The sequence below is a fragment of the Capsicum annuum genome, chromosome 7 (genome assembly GCF_002878395.1).
Source record: "Capsicum annuum cultivar UCD-10X-F1 chromosome 7, UCD10Xv1.1, whole genome shotgun sequence".
Taxonomy (NCBI): domain Eukaryota; kingdom Viridiplantae; phylum Streptophyta; class Magnoliopsida; order Solanales; family Solanaceae; genus Capsicum; species Capsicum annuum.
In genome coordinates, this window is record NC_061117.1 from 121865026 (window position 1) to 121877477 (window position 12452).

The following is a 12452-nucleotide window of genomic DNA, read 5'->3' on the forward strand; positions in this document are numbered from 1 at the left end:
GATGTAGAAAGGAATATCAAGTTTTTTCATACTATAGTGAAAGAAAGAAGGGCTAGGCTAAAGGTGACAAGAATAAAAAATTCTAAAGGAACTTAGATGGTAAATCAAGTTGAAATTGCAAAAGATGCTGCAGATTTTTTTCAAAAATAGTTTACTGAACAGAAGAATGAAATGGATTTCTCACTGCTGGATGTATTGCCTTCAATAGTTTTACATGAGCAGAACAAATAACTGAAGAAATCTCCAAGTTTTGAGGAAGTTAGGGATGCAGCAATGGGGTTAAATAGAGACAGTATAGGGGGACCTGATGGCATGACTGGAGCATTCTATCAAGATACATGGGAGATCATACGTATAGATATTCATATAATGATAACAACTTTCTTTTGTTGATTTGAACTTCCAAGATTCATTACACACACTAATTTGGTGCTTCTGCCAAAGAAGTTGGTAGTGAACACATTTTCTAATATGATACCTATTTTCCTTAGTAATTTTGTGAATAAAATCTTTTCAAGATTAATTCATAAAATAATTAAGGGGTTTTTGCCTGATATAATTTCTAAAGAGCAAGATAGATTTGTATAATGAATAAGTATTATTGAAAATATTTTGGTAGTATAGGAGATGGTGTCAGAAATAAGGAAAAGAGAAAAGGCTCTTAATATGGCGTTGAAGTTGGATATGATAAAATATTATGATAGGGTGGAGTGGTTGTTTCTCACAAAAGTCCTAAGAAAGATAGGATTTTGTGAAGAGATAATTGACATGGTTTTCAGGCAAGTTGCAAATAAATGGTATTCAATTTTATTGAATGACCAACCTAAAAGATTATTTAAATCCTCACGAGGGTTGAAACAAGGGAATCCTTTATCCCCTACTTTGTTTTTATTAGCAGCTGAAGTGTTGACCAGAAGCTTGAGATCTTTCCTGTCTCAGAAGCAGTTTAAGTTATTTAGGATGCCAAGGGGAAGTCCCAAAATTAATCATGTTGCCTTTGCAGATGATATGATTATATTGTGTAAGGCTGAAGTAGGAACTTTGAAGATGGTAACAGATACTTTGGAAAAAATAGGAATAGGTGTCTGGCCAAAAGATTAATAAAGATAAAAGTGCTCTACATTTGCATAAGGGAGTTTCTAATGGTACAGTAGTAATGACTGAGGTTGCTACATGAATATTGAGACATGAGTTCCATTTTACTTACTTAGGCTGTCCAATTTTTTATATGAGGAAGAATAAGGACTATTATCATCCCTTACTAAATAGGATAAGTAGCAAGTTGCAAATTTGGAAAGGCAGGTTACTATCCTATAGAGGAAGAGCTATATTTAATCAAGCATATTTTGCAAAGCCTTCCTATTTATTTTCTTTTTGTTATGAATCGTCCTCTCAATATTATGAGCATAATATACAAAATATTTGCTCAATTTTTTTAGAGTAGTACAATAGGTGGAAGAGGAAGACATTGGGTGAATTGGAAGAGTTTGTGTCTACCTGAAGAAAAATAAGGGTTAGGTTTCAGAATGTTACATGATGTATCTACAACCCGATTATGCAAACTCTATTGGAAGTTCAGAACTGCAGATTCAATTTGGAGTAAATACATGTATAACAAGTATTGTAAAAAAAATTACCCTAAGGAGGTAATATGGAAAGTTGGTGGAGAGGGATCCCATGTTTGAAAGAAAATGCTTATTGCTAGAGATCAAATTGAACATTATATCTTATGGCAGATTAGAAAAAAAGATGCAAATATATGGTTTGATAATTGGACAGGGTTAGGAGATTTGTATTCTATAATGCAGGAAAATATGGAGGAGAGGAGAGATATCAAAAGGTGAGGATTTGGCAAGACATGGAGAATGGAATAATGAGGTAATGCAGTCTCTATTTCAAGAGGAAATTATCAAACATATAATCAATAAGATACATCCCCCTGACCAAGGAAATGAAGAGGATAAAATAATTTAGAGTATTGACTTAAAGGGTTTTTTCACAATGAAGATAACTTGGTAGTATGTTAGACAAAGAGAGTGGATTAATGATACTTATAAAGATATATGGTTGAAGAGATTATCTTTTAAAATATCTTTTTTCATATGGAGATTGTGGAAGGGGAAGGTTCCAGTAGATGATAATATCAGGAGATAGGGATTTGAAGGTCCATCAAGGTGTTGGTGTTGTACTAATCCAGCATAAGAGACTGTCTCATGTGTTCCTGAGATCACATATTGCTAATAATACTTGGTCTTACTTTGCTAATTTTGCAAGTATACATATTCAGCGACTAAGCTTAAGGAAAAAAAATCTTAAATAGTGGACATTTGATGTGAAGCCCAGGGAGAAAGTATATTTTAAAGCATTGCCAGGAATCATCATCTGGAAATTATGAAAGAGGAAAAATGTTAAGAAACATGAAGGGAATGAAGTAAATGTTCAATGAATGATATTCAATATTTCACGGAACATGAGAATGTTGTTAAAGGTGAGAAAACCTAAATTAGAATTCTAGGCTGATTGGCTAGGGATCTTGAGGGATTTTGCATTATTAAAGCCTACAATAAGAGTTAAAATTGTGTTATAGGAGCTACCTAAGGAGGTATGGGTGAAATATAATAAGGATGGAGCTTCAAGAGGGAACCCTGGTAGCATCTCATATGTTTTCTACCTAAGAGATGACAAAGGATATTTAATGCATGCTGAAAGGACTATAATTGAAGACACTAATAATATGGAAGACGAAGAAATTGCTATCCTGAATGTAGAAAAACATTGCAATCATATGGGATATGAAATGGTCATAATGCAGATAGGCTCATTGGCAATGCAAAAGATATTGAAAAGGTATTGGGAATGTCCATGGAGCATAGCTGGTTATGTACAACAAATATGACAGTTGTTATCAGGCAAGCAAGTTTAATTTCAGTATATATTTAGAGAAGAAAATCGGCTAGCTAAGTTTTTTGCTAATTGGGCCGTGGATAATGGAGATTTCATATTCACAATAGTTCAGTAGATACATACAGCAGGAAAGAGAATTGTTGATAGTGATAAACTATAATGCCCTTATCTGAGATTGTTACCATCATAGGGGTGAAGGGGTTGCGAAGGCTTAAGCTGTTGGGAAGGCTTAAGCTAAGTTTTCTCAAGATATTATATTTACATATCAACATGATAACAAAAATAGTGAATCAACTAATTAACCTACTCTACAATAGCCAATAAAAAAGGGTTCTCAGCAAAAAAAGGGGGGGGGGGGGGGGGGGGGGGGGGGGGGGGGGTCTGATGGTCTGGTTGAGCTTCAAGAACCTGAGGAACAAAGTACTTTCCAAACACTTCTGGTTTTGAGCATCCCATTATATCCCTACCGACCATGTTTGTAGAGTATAGGTGATATTAGTTATAATACATCAAATTTTCGATGATATGAGCCAAATGACCACAATAGCTTTTGATGCCATCATTAGAGGCCAACACTTGAAGAATTTGGATTTAACCTCATTGAAGGTTTGGGAGCATGCATAGGGAAACAATTTTGAGCACTCAATAGAGCAATGCCGTGTGCGGAAGGTTGCTTGGGAAGTTTGTCTTAATGAAGCACCCGAGAGACTCAAGTATTGAAGAACAATTGTGATGACCAAAATAACATAAGGGATGGTATATATTAAAGTGTGAAGATTAATCTTAAGATACTTCATGACCGCCCCCCTCTTTAAGGGCAAGGTGGTTATTTTGTGCCTTTTATTTACATTCCATAGGAGCCCTTTTTCATTAAGGGTATTTTGGTCTTTTATGTGATAACTATAAATAGACATTTAGGATTCTATCTTTCATTAGTTATTGAATAATATTGAAAGACATTTCTCTTGAGAGGGTGTGCTTTAGTGTAGGGCTTGGAAAAGCCACTTGTAACTAGGGTTAGCTTGAGTGTGGATTTACTTGAGTTGATAATCTGACTTAGAAACGTTGGTGCTTTGGGGTGCTTTGAGTCTCTTTTGTGTCCAATATAAGAGTGTGGTGTTTTAATTACAATCTTTGGTGGGTCTTGGTGTTTGATACACACCTTGGTTCCTTTGGTATTGTAGTTGTTATGTCTCACTATCTATCTTTAATTTTCACATTCATAGTTTGTATTTGTTATTGAATCTGAGTTTATTTTGTTTCTTGTGTCATTATCTCTTCTTCATCTCTTTTCTTTAGGTTTCCATTTCGGTTTATGTCTTATTTCTATATCATTCGATGTATTGCAAAGAAATATGGAGGGAGTTACTTACTTGGAAGAGGTAACATTGTTCCACTAACTAGATCCGTGACACATTACAAAAATCAAGACAAAGACCCATCCATTGAAGAAAACAGCTGAAAAGGATGAAGATCAATCAATCAATGAAAATACATGGATTCCTATTAGTCAACAGAGAACAATAAGGAAGTCAAGAAGGAAAATTACTTATGCAAGCTGAAACGAGAGTCGTGTGATGAAGGCCAAGGTACTTTTCCGCTGACCCAAGGCTGAAGATGAGAGAACCGATGGTTTACAAAGGGGAACATTGCAAGGAAGGCAGAGGCAGCAAATGGGAAAGAACACCTCAATTTGGAGACCCTACTGAGTTTATATATTTGCCTCTTTATTTTTTTTTCTTTTATTTTGAATTGGTCCGGCTCGGATCCATAAATATTAGGTGTTTTTTTTGTTTTTGGGATTTTAAATGGACGGGTTGGTCCATTCTTTTCCAAGACATTTTATGTGTTTGATTATTGATTAATAAAATTCCCAAAAATTTAACCAAAAAAAATCATACCATATGCTTGTCCTTATTTTCAATCGCCACTACTTTGAATACACTTGGTTGGAGATCTTGAAGGGTTTTTTCAAGATTGTAATATAGAATCGGGAATGGGTATGATATCATTTGGGAACAAAGTGTCCACACCCTCCTTGAACATCGACATCACACTATTTAATCAAACTTTGGACCATGGGCCACTTCATTTGTTTTCATTTCACATATATGCCTACTTTCACTACCTTGATTCACCCATTTCTTTTGAAAGCATTTTTTCTCATTTATTTATTTTGTGCAATATATGATTTTCCTTTTTTTGATGATTCCTTTCTTTTTCACTTCTCCACTTGTACTCTTTGCTTAGCTTTTAGGTACTCACTTACAATACTATGGCTTAAGGTCACCTCTTCCAAGATTAACCACCCCCAACTTAGACTTTTGTCCTCAAGTTCCAGGATGATAGGGTTCAAAAGAAGGGTAAAATTAAAATGGTTCAAGTTTTGTAATGTGGCTTCCAAAGAAAGGCTTGAAGGCTCAAAATGGGTGATTAGGGATACTATTCTATGTACTGGTAGGCTACTTAGGCTAAAGTGGGTTCGTATGTTCACAAAGAAGGCCTAAGATCATTTCACTAACCAAGCATAATCACAATTAGCCTTGAGAGACTAACGGGAGAAGTTCTAGATGATATAAGCAAGCATGAGAGTTAAGCAACTATGCTTACCGCACGTGACATGCAAACTTTTCAAGGAGGTTCAATTGCATTTCCTACTAGAGACCAAAGGAGGTATTTACCATATACTACCAACTAAGGACTTTGGAGTCACAAAAAGAGGGAAAACATTATTGCAAAATTATTCACGTCCATGCCCTTGGTTTTTAAAAAGTTTTTGGATGGAGGGGGTGTTTGCTTCGCATTTACACCACACAAAATTTGCTATTGATGTCACCAAATCAAGCTGTTATAAGGACAATCTATATGTCTACTCAGACTTTACCATAGGTATACAGGTGATCCCAAAACTCCAATGCTACGGATACTTTGATTTTCCTTACATCTATGGCTAAAAATCCAAACACGATGATTTTTCTTAAGTATGTCGTCACTCAAACTATCATAGGAAAAGGTTCGTTCAACATCAATAGTAAATTAAGACAAAAACAAATTCAATTTTAAAAATAAAATCTAAAAATAAAACAAATGATCAATCCATCAAATGTAGGCACCATCGGGATGCTCAATTATTACAACCCAAAATAAAAAATAAAAATCATCCCAATCATCATTAAAAAATTCAACAAATATATCAATAATATAGACCAAGACATTAACATAAATGAATACGGAGATGAGCACCCTCAACTAAAAGCTTGTAGTGACCTCACTGTATAATCAAGAAAGCCTAAAAGAGTAAAGGGTGCTCCCTATAAATGCATCAAGGACTGGCGTCTCTCTCGATCTCTGCATTATCTCCAACATTATTTGAGTCTGATCATGCAACTAGGACCTCATCACCACTCTCAGCTTTGGGAGAAGGAAGTCTCTCTTCGGGTTTCAGGACCTCCCAAAGGTTTTTTACCCCCTTCAACATCTTTATGGAGAATTTATCCCTCTTCTTCTCTCTCTTTGTCATTTTATCATGAGAATCCTTGAGCTACCTATATGAATGTGCTAAAGATGAGTAGGCCCTCTTAAATCTAGAAATAGTTCCCCTATTTCTTTTGGTCCTCCAGGTATCCCTTATAGTTGAATGAGCAACATAGGAGTGACGAGTGGTGGAAGGCTCTCCCGGCCCCTGAGGTAGCTTGAACACAAAGTCCCTAATCGTCCTCATCTCAACTGAGATCTCCTCAAATGGACCTACTGCTAATGTCCCGCAAGAGACTATGTTCTCATCTATCGACTTGCCCAAGTCGATCTACCTTTTCTTGCTCTTTCCAGGCACACCCTTACCTTATATCTTTAGTAGGTAGATAGGAGTCTTTGGGCTCACCCAAGTATCTCCTGAGTACTCATCAACCTTGGCTTACCTACACAATTCTGTGATCAATGATGGGAACATTAGCATTGGGCCTCTTTTGGCTCTATAGTGTTGAAGCTCCGAAAGCGCAAAATAGCCCATATTCAATCGGATTTCGTCCATGAGGCAGGCCACCATTTGATATTGCATGATAAGGACATCTGTCAAACTGGTTATGGGGGAGAGTCGACTGCAAATGATAGATGGCCAAATATGGTCTTCAGCCGTGAAGTCGCTCATGAGTATCCCATTTTTAGTGGTGGCCTAGAGAACTTCCCTTCCTGGATATAGGTACATAACCAACCAGATTCTGGGTGCACAATCCTTGTCTTCGTACGCTTACATGTCATCATTTTGCAACCCATAAAATGCATTAATCTGCTCAGCCACAAAATGAACTTCTTTGCCCCTAATTCTCATTGTTGGGTTTGAGGTCTTTACTACGCTGAGGTTAGTGTAGAATTCCCTCACCTAGTGCTCATTTGCCATGCAAGGTTCGGGGGCAAAACATGTCTACCCCATAGCCTCGAGCCTTCCATAGAAAGCCAAGATCTTTTTGGTCACATTCTTTAGGAAAATCCCCCTCTCGAGCAACAACTTTTTTCTCATGAGGTCCTTATAGTATACAGTCTCACATTCTAGAGCCATGAAGCAGTTTGTGTTATAATTTGCCATTGAGTACTTGAAATCCACACATAAAGTATTTGTCCTCAAGGCCAATGTGTTAAAAACACACTTTCCAACTTGATTTAGCTAAAAGAAACACTTATGGGGTATGGACAGGCTTTCAAATAAGAGGTATAAGAATTGAACCGGTCTAGAAAAATAGCCTTGGTTGTCGCAATCGTGGTCTGTTTGGATTACGATTGCAACTTCTAAGAGTCCAGTCAGAACATGCCCTTAGTTATTGTGATCCCGAGGGAATGAATCTCAATTGTGGTATCGTGATCGCGACTCTGAGCACCGTGATCACGGTACCTAATGTATGTTCAAGAAAATCTGTCAATCATTAAACTAAGTTCGATTTCCTATCAATTTGTGTTCAATACTAGTAGACACTAACATGAACATGGAACACAACATTTCATCATTCAAACTTTCCCTTCAATCGGTGAAAATAAATCAAAAAGGCTCATTTAGGTATTTCACCGAACACTTGGTGTGCACAAATGACATATGAATTTTGAGCAATTATCGAGTACTCAAGAATTCCCCGGTGATATGCACACCACTAACAATCAACCAACCATTCCTAGAGATAAATAATAATCTAAATCAAGCATTAAACTACCATTTTTAGGCCATTCCTAAGGCATGAATTCTAAGGCCTACACACAAGCATAAAGGAAGGATTTCGAACATATACCGGATGAAAAGATAGAGGATGGAATAATTATGCACTTTTGGATGCTTATACACAAGCAAAGAAAATTGTAATTTGGGTATTTTTGTGAGGGTGCGAATGGAATTTTGTTAGGGGAAGAAACGGTCCCTTTTTCAAAACTTGTCTAATCGGGATTGTGGGCACCGGGTCGTAATTGTGAACCCTGTGTGATCGCGATCGCAAACCAAATGTCCTTGCTATTGCGGTACCGTGATTTCATTCCTGATCACCATGATCATGATACCTGAGAGAAATTTCTGCTCGTCTATTTTTTTAGCTAATCCAGCCCAAATCAATTTCATCATACTTCTCATTACTCAACATCATCAAAATGCAACCTCTTTGGGCACCTAATTTGCATAGATAAATCACACAAACTTAATTTACTCTAAAAATAAAAAATCAAAGGATACGGGCCACTTTCATGGCTTGATGGGTTGCCTCCCATCTAGCGCCGAATTTAACATCGCGGCATAACATTTTTTGACTTTTAAGTTGGATTCTTGAGGGACCCATCATCCACCTCCGTGTCCACTACATCAATTACGGACGCCATTTGAAGTTTCATAGGTTGTTTCTCGATTTTACATTTTCGAAAGGATGTTTTATCATTTTAGACCCAAAATTTCATTTTCCCTTGCTCCATATCAACGATTGCTCTTTCGTTTGTCTAAATAGGTCTACAAAAATAATGAGTATTTCTTGATCAAATTCATAATCAAGGACTACAAATTCCACCTACAAAATGAAACGATCAACCTTTACCAAGGCATCATATAAAACTCCAATCGTTTTTTTAATAGAGCAATCCGTCATCAAGAGCCTCATTATTGTGGGAGTAAGAGTTCCCAAACCAAGTCTTCGATAGATTACATATGGAATTAGATTTATGCTTGCACCAAGGTCACACAAGGCTTTCCAATGTGTGTCCTAATGGTGCAAGGGATTGTGAAGGCTCCCGGGTCTTCTTTGTTTTCTACCATAGCACTAGTCGTGATAGTGCTACAACTATTGGTTACTTCAATAGTTACACTATCCACAAGGCGATTTTTGGACATCAATGTCTTCATTAGCTTAACATATCCTAAAATTTCTTGAATGGCTTCTAGCAACGGGATATTGATTGAAAGATTGCTAATCTTGGCGAGGAACTTTTTGAATTTGACATTTTATTCTTTTTTCTTGAGTCTTTGTGGGAATGGACAAGGGATTTTCACTGGAGACAAGGGGACACAATTGTGGTTTATCACCCTTAACTACTTTAGGAGCTCCCTCTTCATCAATCATCTTTCAATTATCATTGGTTCTTCATCATCCACTTCTTGAGACTTTGGAGCCTCATCATTTGACTTACCCACATGTTTCTTCTTTGTGTTTATTTGATCTTTAAGAGACTTTTCTTTAACCTCAACCTTCTGTCCACTAAGTTCTTTACCGTTTCATGAGATAATTGATAATACATGAGCATCATTTTTAGGATTTGTCATTGTATTACTAAGGAGGCTACCTTCGGGCCTAGCATTAAGTGTGGTTAAGATTTGGCCAATTTCGGTCTCCAATTGCTTGATTGCAATAGAGTGTGATTCAACCATTTGGCTGATTTGAGAAAAGTCTCCTTTTAATTCTTGAACCATCTTATCCGTTTTTTTCGCTCTTATAAAGATTCTAGCAAGCATATCCTCGGCTTTGATGTTTTTGGGATCCATGGAATTTGACTCCTTGCTCTTCACTCAGTCATGGAGGCACATATCTATCATACTCTCTTTCCTTATCTCTTCAATCACGATCTCTATCTCTATCATACCATTTTCTTTCTAGATCATGATCGTTCTAACTTTGGTTCCTATCTTGGCTTTGATAGGTCGGGCGGGAACCCCCTGAGTAGTTTTCCAAGTATCTGACTTTTTCATCAGAGGGATTTTGCCTCATCTTCATCATATCCTTTGGATGCCACATCATTTACCATTTTTGTGGGTACACCCATCATATGCTTTGTAAGGAGGTCTAATTGTGTCATCATTTTTGTCATATTTTCCTCTCTTCTTCTTTCTTTCTTTGCTCTTTATTCATAATTGAGGCGGTGGGAGAAGTCGTGTCTACCTCGGTATCCCGGGTGTGCCACCTTCTATTTTTCTTTATGATTTGTTCAAGCAAAATCGAAGTCACACCATAAGACAACCTCACAAGTGATCCACCGATCGCGTCATCCACCATAATCTTGTTGAGCTGGTTTAAGCCCTATAGAATATTTTAGGAACATCTTATTCGGCACTTCGTGGTTAGGGTATTGCACAAGATTTTCATTAAATCTCACCCAAACTTCATATAGAGGCTCTCTATTGAGTTGACGAAAATTAATGATTTTATCCCACAATTGCAACATCTTTGATAGTGGGAAATAGCGATCTATGAAAGCATCGGTAAGCTCGACCCATGATGTGATGGACCCGATAGAAAGATACCTTAACCACAATGCCGCCTCACTCGTTAGAGAGAATGGGTAGAGGTAGAACCATATGGACTCTTGTGAGATATGATCAATGTTGAACGGGGAACACACTTTCATAAAATTTTTCAAGTGCAAGTTTGGGTCTTCATGAGATTTACCCCCAAAGAGACCTTTTATTTGAAGCATATGTAACATCACACATGTGGTGTGGAATACCCTACTCCCTTCATTCAGTGGGATGCAGAAGACACTAGAATGCTCCACATCATGGAGGTGGTCCTCATCATCGCAGGGACCATCAAAGGTCCCGACATTGCTTGCATAATCACTCGTTGTGTCGTGGAAACTATTGAAATCTCCTACAAAAAAACTAAAACAACAAACAAAGTAAATGAAACACACTATGGGTGAACCCAAAGTTACTATCAACACCACACAAGCGAAAATTAAGTTTCACTACCCGACAATGACACCATTTTTATCACACTTAACTTACTTCAGTATTTTGGGGCAAGACAATCGTTGTCAATATAATAACCCAACTTGATTTGCGGTCGATCCACGAGGAGTGTGACTAATTTTCGAATCCTATGTATGTTGAAAGTTACTAAGTATTTGCCCGTAATGCATACTTAAAGCAAGACATGAATTAAATTGGGGGGAGAGATTTGAAATGTTGTTTAGACAAAACTAACTTGAAACACTGCTTAAGAGCAACAATTTTAGAATAAATTCTAATGAGAAAATAGTCTTGGGGTTATGATTTTCGAGGGGCAAATAGTGTATGGGTACATGATAGTAAAATTCAAATTCTAATTAATGAATATATGGGTAGGATAGGTTAGGGATTTGATGTTATTCTTTCAATAAAACACCAAAATATAACCTGTGAATTCTTTCGGGCAAAAAAGTCAATCCAAAACCTTAATTCGGCATCCCTATTTCTAGGATGATACCCAAGAGATAGCAAATTCACAATTCATCCCTATTTCTAAGATAATGTAAAGGAATAAGCTAACGTCTAAATTATTATTCATAAATACTTGTCACCCATATCCCTCTTTCAAGGATGATATGGAATCTCAAAGAATACCCACATCCCTCTTTCAAGGATGATGTGTGATTTTAGAAAATTGGAGCTTTCATCCACAAATTTCAATTAAACAATCAAGTATTAGTTAAACCCAACATCATTAACCAAGAATTTACACTAACAATCAAGACCCACATACATTTGCACCATATTCCAACATAACCCCAAGACAGATATTTAGCTACTCATGAGATTAGAGGAAGGAAATATACCCAAGTGAGTATCCAATGCATCCATTGATAACAAAAAACAAGAATAATTCACAAACTTTAATCTCAATTCACAACTAAAATCTTTTGAAAAATTAGTTACAATTATCTTTCCTAAAATAGTAAAATTTTTCTCTACAAATAAATTGAATTTTAGTAGGGAGAGATGCCTCTCAGGTGAAAAGGTTTTGCCCTTTAGAGAATTTGGGTTCAATTGCTTGAAATTACAAAATTGTCCCTGGGCACTTGACTGCACCATCGCGATCACCATTTCTTTATCTCTATTGCGACTTTCGAGATTCCGGTGAGTCCCTCGCGATCGCCAACTTGACTGATCTTGACTGGTCGCGATCGAGACCCTCAGATCATGATCGTGGTAACTAAGGGTCAGTCCCTAATCCTAATTTTTCAGCTTTTGCACTAACTTTTTCCTTTTTGTTCTCTTTTCAGCTCACTTCACTTGTTTTTTTCCATATACATTTAAACCTACAAACCATGGAAATTAG